The 10793-nt window shown below is 43.7% G+C and overlaps 4 non-coding genes across 4 annotated transcripts; 3 read left to right on the top strand and 1 right to left on the bottom strand.

Moving 5' to 3' along the window:
- Positions 1 to 318: 318 nt before the first annotated feature.
- TRNAV-CAC lies at positions 319 to 391 on the top strand. The gene has a single exon. It is a non-coding gene; the product is annotated as a tRNA-Val (tRNA).
- Positions 392 to 779: 388 nt separating this feature from the next.
- TRNAK-CUU lies at positions 780 to 852 on the top strand. The gene has a single exon. It is a non-coding gene; the product is annotated as a tRNA-Lys (tRNA).
- Positions 853 to 4104: 3252 nt separating this feature from the next.
- TRNAV-AAC lies at positions 4105 to 4177 on the top strand. The gene has a single exon. It is a non-coding gene; the product is annotated as a tRNA-Val (tRNA).
- A 6439-nt stretch (positions 4178 to 10616) lies between these two features.
- Positions 10617 to 10689, bottom strand: TRNAK-CUU. The gene has a single exon. It is a non-coding gene; the product is annotated as a tRNA-Lys (tRNA).
- Between the last annotated feature and the right edge of the window lie 104 nt (positions 10690 to 10793).

The raw sequence follows: 10793 nt of genomic DNA, 5'->3' as shown, positions 1-10793 counted from the left end.
TCGGACGCTGCGCGATAGAATTGACCCTGATCTCGAGGCCCTTCCCGCCTCTTGGGGACGCTCCAAATGGACGTGCTTTCTAAAGTGGTGGTCCGAACGCGCCAAAACCACGAATCCTCGTGCGTGAACTGTACTAGGCCGTGCCGGGAGCTGCGAGCGCTACTGTGGCAGAAAAATGGGGCCACAAGACCTGAACACGGTTCAGCCGGCCCCTGATGGGAGCCCCTTGTTCCTCTGGATTTGTGGTGTTTCTCAACCCTGCCAGTTCCGGCTACGTGTAGATTTCAGGGTATTATCAGTGATGCTCTCGCTATGGGTGTTTCCGTAGTGTAGTGGTTATCACGTTCGCCTCACACGCGAAAGGTCCCCGGTTCGAAACCGGGCGGGAACAACTTTTGGTCCTAGTCACCGTCTCTCCGGCATCCCGGAGAGTGAAGGCTGTCACATGAAGGACAAGTGTGTGTTTATCTCTATTTCTGTTTCTCGGAGACTGGCCGTGAGGCGGTACCGTAGCAGTCTATATTCTGCATAAGTGCTCCAACGTAAATTCAGGTCTCTTTACCTCAGCTAATCTCTTTGCTCTTCCCCCCGGACGCCTGCACGGCCACCTCTTCCGTGTCGAGGGGGCGTAGACTTCGGACCCCTCGGTCCTAGTCATTAGGGCAGAGCCAGGCGCACAGTTGGCGCTCTATAATACTTCTGCGGTTGCGTAGCAGTGTGCCTGCATCCTTGCTTGTGGATCTTGGTCCGTTGGGACAGAAAAGGTACCTTCACTAGCCGCCCGGCTAGCTCAGTCGGTAGAGCATGAGACTCTTAATCTCAGGGTCGTGGGTTCGAGCCCCACGTTGGGCGCTGGTTCATTTTGGAAATGACGATAATAAAAGAGCTTTTGATGCAAGGGCAGCAAGGCATTCTCCAGACCAAGACCCGCACTCGAGATGGAGTGCACCCAGCTCTAAGGCCTATCGCTTCCCGAAAGGGAGAGTGAAGGGTGACTGCCGGCGAACAAATTCCTAGGGGCCTATTCCTCAGACCACATTCCGCTTACTGAAATCCGCCTATCAGGGCTCAACATGTATTAGGCGCCCTCTATTTAAGAGACGACCTGCCCGCGTGTCCCGGGCAAGCTGCCCTGGGAGGGAGGGCACTGAGTGACCCCCGGACGCTGCGGTAGGACCCCAGGGACCCCTGATTAGCGACCACCTTACCAGGTGATTTAGAGGTTAGTATTCCGCGCTCTCACCGCCGCCGCCCTGTTTCGATGTCCGAGACCCTCATGTCCAGTGTACTCCCTTTATGGTCGGTATTGAGTCGATCTTTTGTGAAATGTTGCCCCACACATCCCAGCCTCCACATTCCCCCTACACATAAAGGAACGTTAAAATGTCCTTTCTTGGAACACCCTAACATGAACATCTTCAGTTTACCGGTCTTGTCACGAAATTCTTCCTTAACTTCACTTGAATTCATCCTTTTCCATTTATTGTTCCTTAGTCCTGTAAATTCAGCCCATTTTCTATTTTCCGTCTGTAGAAGTCTCCCCACATACACACCAGACCACGAGAGAAGTCTGTTGATTATATAAAGCTGGTTTATTAAACTTGCTAAGCGAAGAATAGTACCACCTTCGGTCTCAGAAGTGTATCAAAAGGGAGCGTTAGGGAGGATTTAGCATGACACCCTCTGAGAGCAGTGTGGACAGGAAATGGGCAGAGTTGGTAAAGTAGGCAGAGTTGCTAGTACAGGCCTACCTCACGCGTCCCTGGGGAGTTAGTGTTATTATGGTCTTTTCTTGGAACGTTTGGGTCTAAACAAGACGGTGTTAGAAGAGTTTGAACGTTGGCATTTCGTCTTGTACAAATGCTTGTGGATTCGTTTGCAAAGTGGTTTCAGGGTTATTTTTTACCACCTTTAGTGGGACTGGAAAACATTCCTAAAAGATTCTGGCTTTTTCATTAAGAGAAAGCCGAAGTGCACGACAGGAATAAAGATGCAGACGTAGAGAATGGACAGGAGGACACGGGGAGAGGGAAGAGTAAGCTGGAACAAAGTGAGAGAGTGGCATGGACATATATACACTACCAAATGTAAAATAGATAGCTAGTGGGAAGCAGCCGCATAGCACAGGGAGATCAGCTTGGGGCTTTGTGACCACCTAGAGGGGTGGGTTAGGGAGGGTGGGAGGGAGACTCAAGAGGAAGGAGATATGGGGATATATGTATATGTATAGCTGATTCACTTTGTTATAAAGCAGAAATTAACACACCACTGTAAAGCAATTATACTCCCATAAAGATGTTAAAAAAAAAAAGAGAGAGAGAATCCTAAGTGGACAAGCTTCTCTTCCCTGTCTCCTAACAAGCCCAGGGCATGCACGCCCGAGCTTTTTGCTACAATTCCTGCTTTTCTTTCCTCTCCACCCCGTCTACCGCTGCCCCTCGGGCCGGGTCTGGTTTAGAATCCCTGTGCTAGTAAGTGATCCACGTTGCTCTTGGCGTTCATAGGTTCAGACGTTAGGCAAATTCATGGTAGGATCTTTGGTCTTTTCCTCGAGCTGTAGTAAAAGCTGCAGAGGCAGAAGGACTCGCACTGATTTACGTCTTGGATTCTTTCAGGAATGATGAGCAGGAGGTGTGAGGGGACTGAGACCGCGTCAGGGAGAGGGGCCGGAAGGAAACAGTCACGGTCCAGGCAGGAGGCGGCTGGCGCCAGGGGCAAGGCAGCAGCCGACCGGAGAAGCGGTGAAGGAGCTGGATGTATGGTTTGTACTCAGGGCAGGAGAGGGGTCTCCTGGATTTCTGCTTTCGATGGTTTAACAACCGAGATCGGATACTGAAGATTGGAAGTGGTGGGGGAGAGAGGAGAGAGGAGTAATGAGTTCAGTCTTGACGTTGGGTTGACGTCTAAAGGGACATGTGCAAGACAGGGGAGAGCAGTCTTAGCTGGAGTCTCAGTTGCAGGGATAGAGTGTGGGTCAAGCTGTGAGCTGGGATCTGACCCTCAGGGAGATGGCCTCAGGTACAAGAAGGAGGAGTCGGAATAGGAGGAAAGCCAGCAGCGAAGCTTCCATTGAAGCCAAGGGAGTCGAGATGTGCAAAAAGGGACAAGTGGGTAGAGTCAAATTATAGTCTAGGAAGGGAAAATGGTAAAGCTTCCATGGATTGGGCCACTTGCAGGCCCCTTGGTAACCTTGAACTAGACTTGGACAAGAGGGCCTCCTGCCCTGTGCTCTGGGGGAGAGGGTCTTCCGTGTCACAGACACTTTAAGGATCCCTACTCAGTAGGACTCAGCCTCTGTTCCAATTCCTGGTTACCTAGGTCTTTGGGAACAAGCACCGGCAACAGAAAAACATTTTGCAATATTATACCATCGATACTACTCTTAAATTTGCATACATGTAGATACATATAGCATATCTACATATAGCATATGTTAAACCTCATCCCAATTCTGGAAATTGAATGGGTTTTATTTTTATAAAATACTTAAAAGATTTCACTACGTTTTCAAAATTTAATAAATTTTTTTCAGCTTTATTTAAATAACATCGACCTAAAATTTGATATTCACTAATTTCAATCTCCCCTTTATTCTTAATAATTTTGTATAATTTCTAAGAAATATATAATTATATTGAAAGCATATGTAAAATTAATTTCATTGTTGCTTGTTCATATCTAATTTACATTTTGACGAAAATATATTCAAATCTCATATACTTTGAATGTATTTGAACCCTTTAGATCTAACTGTCAATAGAGCACAAATTATCTGAAAATTTAAACCTGGCAGCTCTCTCCCTAGAAGACAGAGATAATGGAGAGGGTTATCCAGCCTCAAGCCACATTTTACCTTCCCTCCCACGAGGCCCGCTGCTTTCATTCACACTTTTTTTTTTAATTGCTACACTTGATTGATTTCACTACCCACTAACGGATCGCGCTCCACAGTATGACAAACACTGTTACCCAAGGCCACCAAGGGACCGGTATTCCAGGGCAGAATGGTTCCGGGGGCTCTGAGCCAGCGAATGGGTAGAGGGTCCTGGACATTGACTATGATCATAAGTCCTATAAAAGGTATGGGAAGCAAAGCAGTCATGTGTTTCCGTAGTGTAGTGGTTATCACGTTCGCCTAACACGCGAAAGGTCCCCGGTTCGAAACCGGGCGGAAACAACACGGTTACGTTTCTTTTTTTTTCCCCTGCTAAAACAGTTTCTTCCAGTTAACTTGCCTACTTCTGTCATTTGTTGCCGGAATGTATGTGTATAAAAGTACGCATAACTTTTACAGTTTTATCCATACTCCTGTCTTTTCCAATCTATTACCAGTTCCCTTCAAGCTACTATGTTCCACATCTCTAGGTCTGTAGTGCAAAAGCAGGTGGTCTATGTCATTAGAACCAGACTTCACAGAACTTAAAATCCTAGAAGATTTAGAGGCAGCAAAAGGCGGGAATGCCACTCAACGACAAATGAAATATTTTAAAAAAGTACAAGAAGGAGTGCGTTGGAAACGTATAGTGGAAGTCAGGCCGGGGAATTGTTCACAGGAAAGATAGCAGTAATAACCACACCATCTATCACATCATGTTGACTGTGTCTGGTCCCGTTGTAGGTTGTCTCCCTCTACTGTAGGTGAGGCCACTGAGGCGCAGACACATCACATAAGGTGAGCAAATGTGGGGTAGAGGAAATAGTAGACGGTGCTAAAGAACGGAGAATGGGGGAAGAAACAGGGCACCGAGAGAAATTCAAGTTAGCACAGCCGGAAAAGCACCTGGTTCTGCCAGTGATCTGCTGGTGACTGGCTCCCGCTCGGCGCTGCTGGCTATCGCGACAACCTCCACCTTACAGACAACACCGTGAGCGAGTCTGAGTTTTTCTACCCTGACTGGTTTCACTCCCATCCTGCGTCTCCTCGCCAACCTGTCCTCAGCGGCAGTGCAGAACAGTAAAAAGAAAGAACCATCAGTCTCTCCAGAGGTGTCTCGGTCAGCCGCCTTCTTCACCGATCCGCACCTGCTGCGCATCTGTTTCAGGCCTGTGAGAAGTGACAGGTGTGTTGAGAAACGGGCTCCAGAGATCAAGGGGAAAAGGCAGCGAAGGCTTCACAGAAGCAGACCAGCGGTGCTTGGAGTCCCCAAAACAGAGTTCCCGGCCGGAGAGATGTCAGTAGAGAAACACACGATGTGGACTTTTGCAGTGCAGCCTGGAAAATGGGGTTCACACTCTCATACACCTGACGGTACACCAACTTACACGTGAGAGAAGCAACTTCTTTCCCAGGACTTCTGTCAAACTTGAAAGTCGAGTAGAGAAAACATCAAAGTGGTAAATCAAATTCTCTTTCAAGTTTCACGCATTTTTTTTTTTTTCTTTTCTTTTTTGGCTTCGCTTCGCAGCTGGTGGGATCTCATTTCCCAGACTAGGGATCAAATCCTGGCCCTGGCAGTGAAAGTGCCGAGTCCTAACCATTGGACCTCCAGGGAATTCCCTAAAATTTCACACATCTTAAATGCAGACAAAACATAACCAAAAATAGCCCAGTGATGGCAAAACTTGTTAGGCCACCTGCATTCACATAACTTACACACACACAGAATCAATACCGGGCCCATCTCTTTATCATTGGTCTTTTATACTTATTTGTATGCCTTACCTGGGTTTACAGATGTAAACCCAACCAAGAATGACAGGGCCCTGTCATGCAACTTAGAGCCCTAGAAGAGTGAAGAATTTTGGACCCCACTTGGAAGAATTCTCCCAGACTTTCCCCTGCTGACCCAATTTCTTTTTTTTTCCTCGCGTTTTTCATAGTAATTTGAGATGAGTCAGTACAGTCCCTGCATCCGAGGCTCCGGACCGCCAGAGGTTCTCTTGCAACCCCTCCAAGCCGACCCAGGACTCTGGGAGGCCAGGACCATCACTCAGTCCTGTCACTCTTCTCCAGGTGGATTTTGGTCTGTGCCTCAGCTAACATAAGAGTTGTCATCTGACTTCCTCGGGGAGACAGTAAACAAATTCAATGCAACACAATTAACACCAAAGAACCAGCTGGACTGAGCAATAAGCTCCACAGAAAGCTGTCTCACGTGAGTCATATTTCTTTTTGGTTACCTTTAATGCTAAATCGTCAATAGGACTTGACAGCTTTCCTAGATTCATCTTGTTTCAATTAATGCTAAGATTATTCTCTTTTTGATCCTTAAATTGTAGCTGCTTGTCAGTGGAAGCCCCTTTAAATTGGTCCCTTGGTCCTTTCAGCATTGCCCTGGCAATTTGAGAGCATCCTTGTTTCCTGGTAGAAGTTCACACTTCGGGCCTATCTATAATTTTTCCTGGATGCAGGAGAATGTTCAGGGAGCTTGATTGATTGATTGATTTTTAGTGAAGAGTAAAAGAAAAGAGCCAAATCTGGGTGTCAGGACAAAAGTCCCTGGCTCCCCCACTTCTGACGTACCCTAGGGAAATCCTTTAAAGGATGTAAAGGATGTAAGCTTACACTGAGAGCTCTATTCAATTGTAGCTTTGCTAGATCTTTACTTTTTTTTTTTCAAATAAACCTCAACATCATTACTCTACAAAATTATTTACCTAAATCTCTCACTCAAAAGTAATTGTATTCCTTTTTGCTTTCATGTTTTAAACTTTTATTAGAAAATTTAAAGTAGACAGAATGGTATTAGGAAACCCCAAGTACTCATCACTCAGCTTCAACACTTTTCTCTCTTCCACCATTTCTGTTTTATCTCTACATCTACCACTTCCCACCCCACTGCCTCTTTTCTTCATAATCCTCATAGATTTCATGGAATAGCCTTCTATCGTCACTCTATTGATCATCTCCCTTTCCCTCTGGTTCTTTTATGTGTAAAACTTCAAGGTTAGGAAATAATATTAATAGCTACAAATCTCATGAATTGGGTCCTTACCGTGGACTAGAAACTGTTCTAGATGCTGGGCATCATTGACTCCTTGGCACCCTTGCAACAAACGTACGGTGTGCCACTATTAAAAGGAAACTTCATTCACTCGTTCACTTTCATTGCAGTGAAAAAGACAGACCGGGTCCCTGCCCTCCTGGTGTTTACCTTCTGATGGGCAATTAAAATAACAAACAACAAATAAACAGGTAGAAAAATAATCTCAGAGAGCGATAAGGACTGTGAGAAAATTAATGAGGGTGATCTGATAGAATGTCAGGCAGAGCACAGTATTAGAGAGATAGGCCAGAAAAGATGCATCAGAAGAGGTGACAATGAGCTGAGGCAGGAAGATAAGAAAGAGCTAGCCTTCCAGATATCTTGGGGAAGAGGCCTTTGGGAGAGGGAGCAGAGAGTTCAAAGGCCCTGAAGTAGGAGTAAACTTGGTGGGTTCAAGGACGGAAGACCAGGGGCTTGGAGGCTAAGGAGCCACACCTATACCTCCTTGGCTGTGCATTCGGATGACTGCCTCTGCACCATTTGCTGGTTTTGTTTGCAGGTGGATAGAAAAATGAGTGGAGGACACGGGATCTTATGTCTTTGAGGACTCCCAGGCAAATGAAGAACAGAGTAGAGTTTTTAACACAATGTGGAGTTTTTAAGGACAAATGAATTAACACATAGGTTCATTCCGAAAATTTCAAATAAACACCAGCTCTAGATTCCAGCTGTGACCTAATCACTGCCTCCCCAGTGCCTCCCTCGCCTCACCACGAATTGAAGTTTCAGATAAATTCTGTAATTGTCATTTAAAATGTCTAAGAGAATATCACCAGTGGCTTAGATGTTCAGGAAGATGCCTTTTGGTAACCTTAATTCATGAAAGAACCAGTGAAAGGGATTGTTCCATTTGTTTCAGAAATTTCTAGCTTTATAAGAAGAACAACAATATTTGTAAATTAAATTTAAAGACTTGAGGAAAACTAGACTTTAACATTTGCCACTGTAATACATCGAATATTAATCACAAAAGAAGTATGTATTGAAAAGAATACATACTTTTCCCTATTCAAAAGACTCCCCCTTGCCCTTAGGCACTAAACATCTCAAATGATAGCAGAGAGGGTTTCCCAAAATAGCCAGTGATTTTAGTTCAGTTGGTCCTGACACAGAATAGAGGAGCAGGTCATTCTGGGTCGTCTTTTTTGGCCACTCTTCCTTTTGCAGGCAGTCCTCCAGAATTAGCTTGCTCTGGTTGACATTTTGTCTTCCTCCTTACCCACAATTCACATTCCCCATGACACCAGCATGTGACTGAGACCTGCCTTTTTCTTGGGGGGACTTGCACCCGTAAACCAATGTGATATGACATAAACAGCAATGAAATTATGGGGGAGCATTTGATAGTGATTGAACCTTCTCTCCTGATGCTACACAGACCATAGAAGAACAATTTTCTCAAGTTTAGTAAAGGGAAACCAGTGGCTGTTAAAGAAAAAGATGATACTGGAGTATTTTTAGACTAGTTAGAATATAGCCATGAATATATTAAACCTGGAAATAATCTTCTGTTTCAAATGAGGTTTTTAAAGAAGAATATTCGTGTGGATGGTTGATTAATAATTTACATATAAATTATATATAATCATTGTTTTAGACCACTTCACAAACTACATGCACGATCTAATAATTTATATAGCCCCCATATGACACCAAGACCTTGTATAACATCGCATACAAGTTTAATGTCTTATATCTTGTTGGAGTCTCCTTGTCCAAGGAGAAAATTTGCCGAGTAAAAAATAACTGAGCAGGCCTTTCCAATGATGTCATGGCTTTGCAAGTGAAGAAAACATGATGGCCTCCCACAGAAACAGGACTGAAAAGAGAAAAAAATAACGTTGTCCTATAGAACTGGATTAGAAACCATAAATTAGAGTGACAATGTGATCTTCAAAATCTTTTGTCCAAGTATGTGCCTGTGAGAGGCAAAAGGAAGGTCCCTCTCCCTGTTGGCCCTGCAATGGTTATTATCCTATAGGACAGACAGTGAGGGGCCCTGTTAATTTTAAGGGGGTAGGGACAGTCACATGTTAGGTTTGTTGTTAAAGCATCCCGATGCCACCAAGGCAGTGAAGAAACAGTCAATCTTATTCATGACTGGTGGGAGGTAAGATCACCCTGTAGGACCCATAGCCTGGTGATTTGTCTATTTTACATTACAACTTCATATATACCTTGACCCAGGAATCTTACTTCTTGGGAATTTGCCTTACAGATATAAGTTCAAAAGCGCAAAATGACAACACTACATGCTTATTAACTGCAGCATTGATTGTAATAGCAAGAGATTGGAAACTATGAATATCCATCAGTAGGTGATCTGTTAAACTAGGGTTCATCTACAGTGGAATATTATGCAGCTGCAAAAAAAGACTGAGGAAAATTTCTATGTCTTGAGATGGAAAGATCATCAAAATATAACAGAGCTGTAATTATATTTTTGTGTAAAATACGGGAAAACAAAAATATATTTGCATTAAAAAACTCTGGAAGAATATGTACATAGATACAAAACTTGTTACCTAGGAAGGGAGGATGGAAGTTAGATTCTTTTCACTGAATATCTTTATAGATGGTTCAATTTTTGAACAGTACAGTTTATTACCTACTCAAAAGATGTTTTAAAAACTCATTTTGTGGTGCAGCCTCTGTGGAAAATGGTATGGCAATTCCACAAAAAAGTAAACAGGGAAATACCATATATCAGCAAATCCACTTCTAGATATATACCCAAAAGAGGTGAAAGCAGGAACTCGAACATGTGTACTAGTAGTACACCCATGTTCATAGCAGCATTATCCACAATCGCCAAAAGATGGAAGGGACCCAAGTGTCTATCGAGAGATAAATGGATAAACAAAATGTGGTATATACATACAATCGAATATTATGTAGCCTTAAAAGGAAGGAATTCGGACACATGCTACAACATGGAAGAACCTTGAAGACATTATGCTAAGTGAAATAAGCCAATCACAAAAGGACAAATATTGTATGGTTCATCTTATATGAGGTCCCTAGAGTAGTCAAATTCATAGAGACAGAGAGTAGAATGGTGGTTGCCAGGGGCTGGAAGAAAGATAGTTAGGGAGTTAATGTTCACTGGGTACAGAGTTGCAGCTGGGGAATATGAAAAAGTTCTGGAGATGGATGGTGGTGATGGTTGCCCAACAATGTGAATGTGTTTAAAGCACAGAGCTGTGAACTTTAAAATGGTGAAAATGAACAAGGTCCTACTGTATAGCACAGGGAACTATATTCAATATCTTGTAACAAACCATAATGGAAAAGAATCTGAAAAACAATCTATATATCTATATATATTATCTTTGCTGTACACCAGAAGCTAACACAACATTGTATATCAACTATACTTCAATTTTTTAAAATGGTGAAAGTGGTACATTTTATTATGTATGTCTTTCAAAAATTAAAAAAAATTTTTTTAACCCAAAAAAATTTTTAAAAACCCACTTTGTTAATAGGTAAATGATAGATTAATCAATGAACCGGAGAGTGACAACAAAACGGCCTAGTGAATATCACACACAGGGAATTTCCCGTACAGGATTTCTTCCGAAAGCGGGTCAGGCAAGGAAGTGCTTCGTGTGACCAAAACACACACTTCGCCCAACGTGGGGCTCGAACCCACGACCCTGAGATTAAGAGTCTCATGCTCTACCGACTGAGCTAGCCGGGCGCGTGTGCCACGTGTTTCAATAATTCTTACTTCAAGGTAGGATTCGGGCTGTATCTAGCTCCAGGTTTGAAGTTAGTTGGGACAAGATCTGGCCATTAAAGACA

The sequence above is a fragment of the Monodon monoceros genome, unplaced genomic scaffold, assembly GCF_005190385.1.
Source record: "Monodon monoceros isolate NGI ecotype Baffin Bay Population unplaced genomic scaffold, NGI_Narwhal_1 Super_Scaffold_12, whole genome shotgun sequence".
Lineage (NCBI taxonomy): Eukaryota > Metazoa > Chordata > Mammalia > Artiodactyla > Monodontidae > Monodon > Monodon monoceros.
The sequence above is the reverse complement of the archived record's forward strand: the minus strand, read 5'-3'. Positions and strand labels throughout refer to the sequence as shown.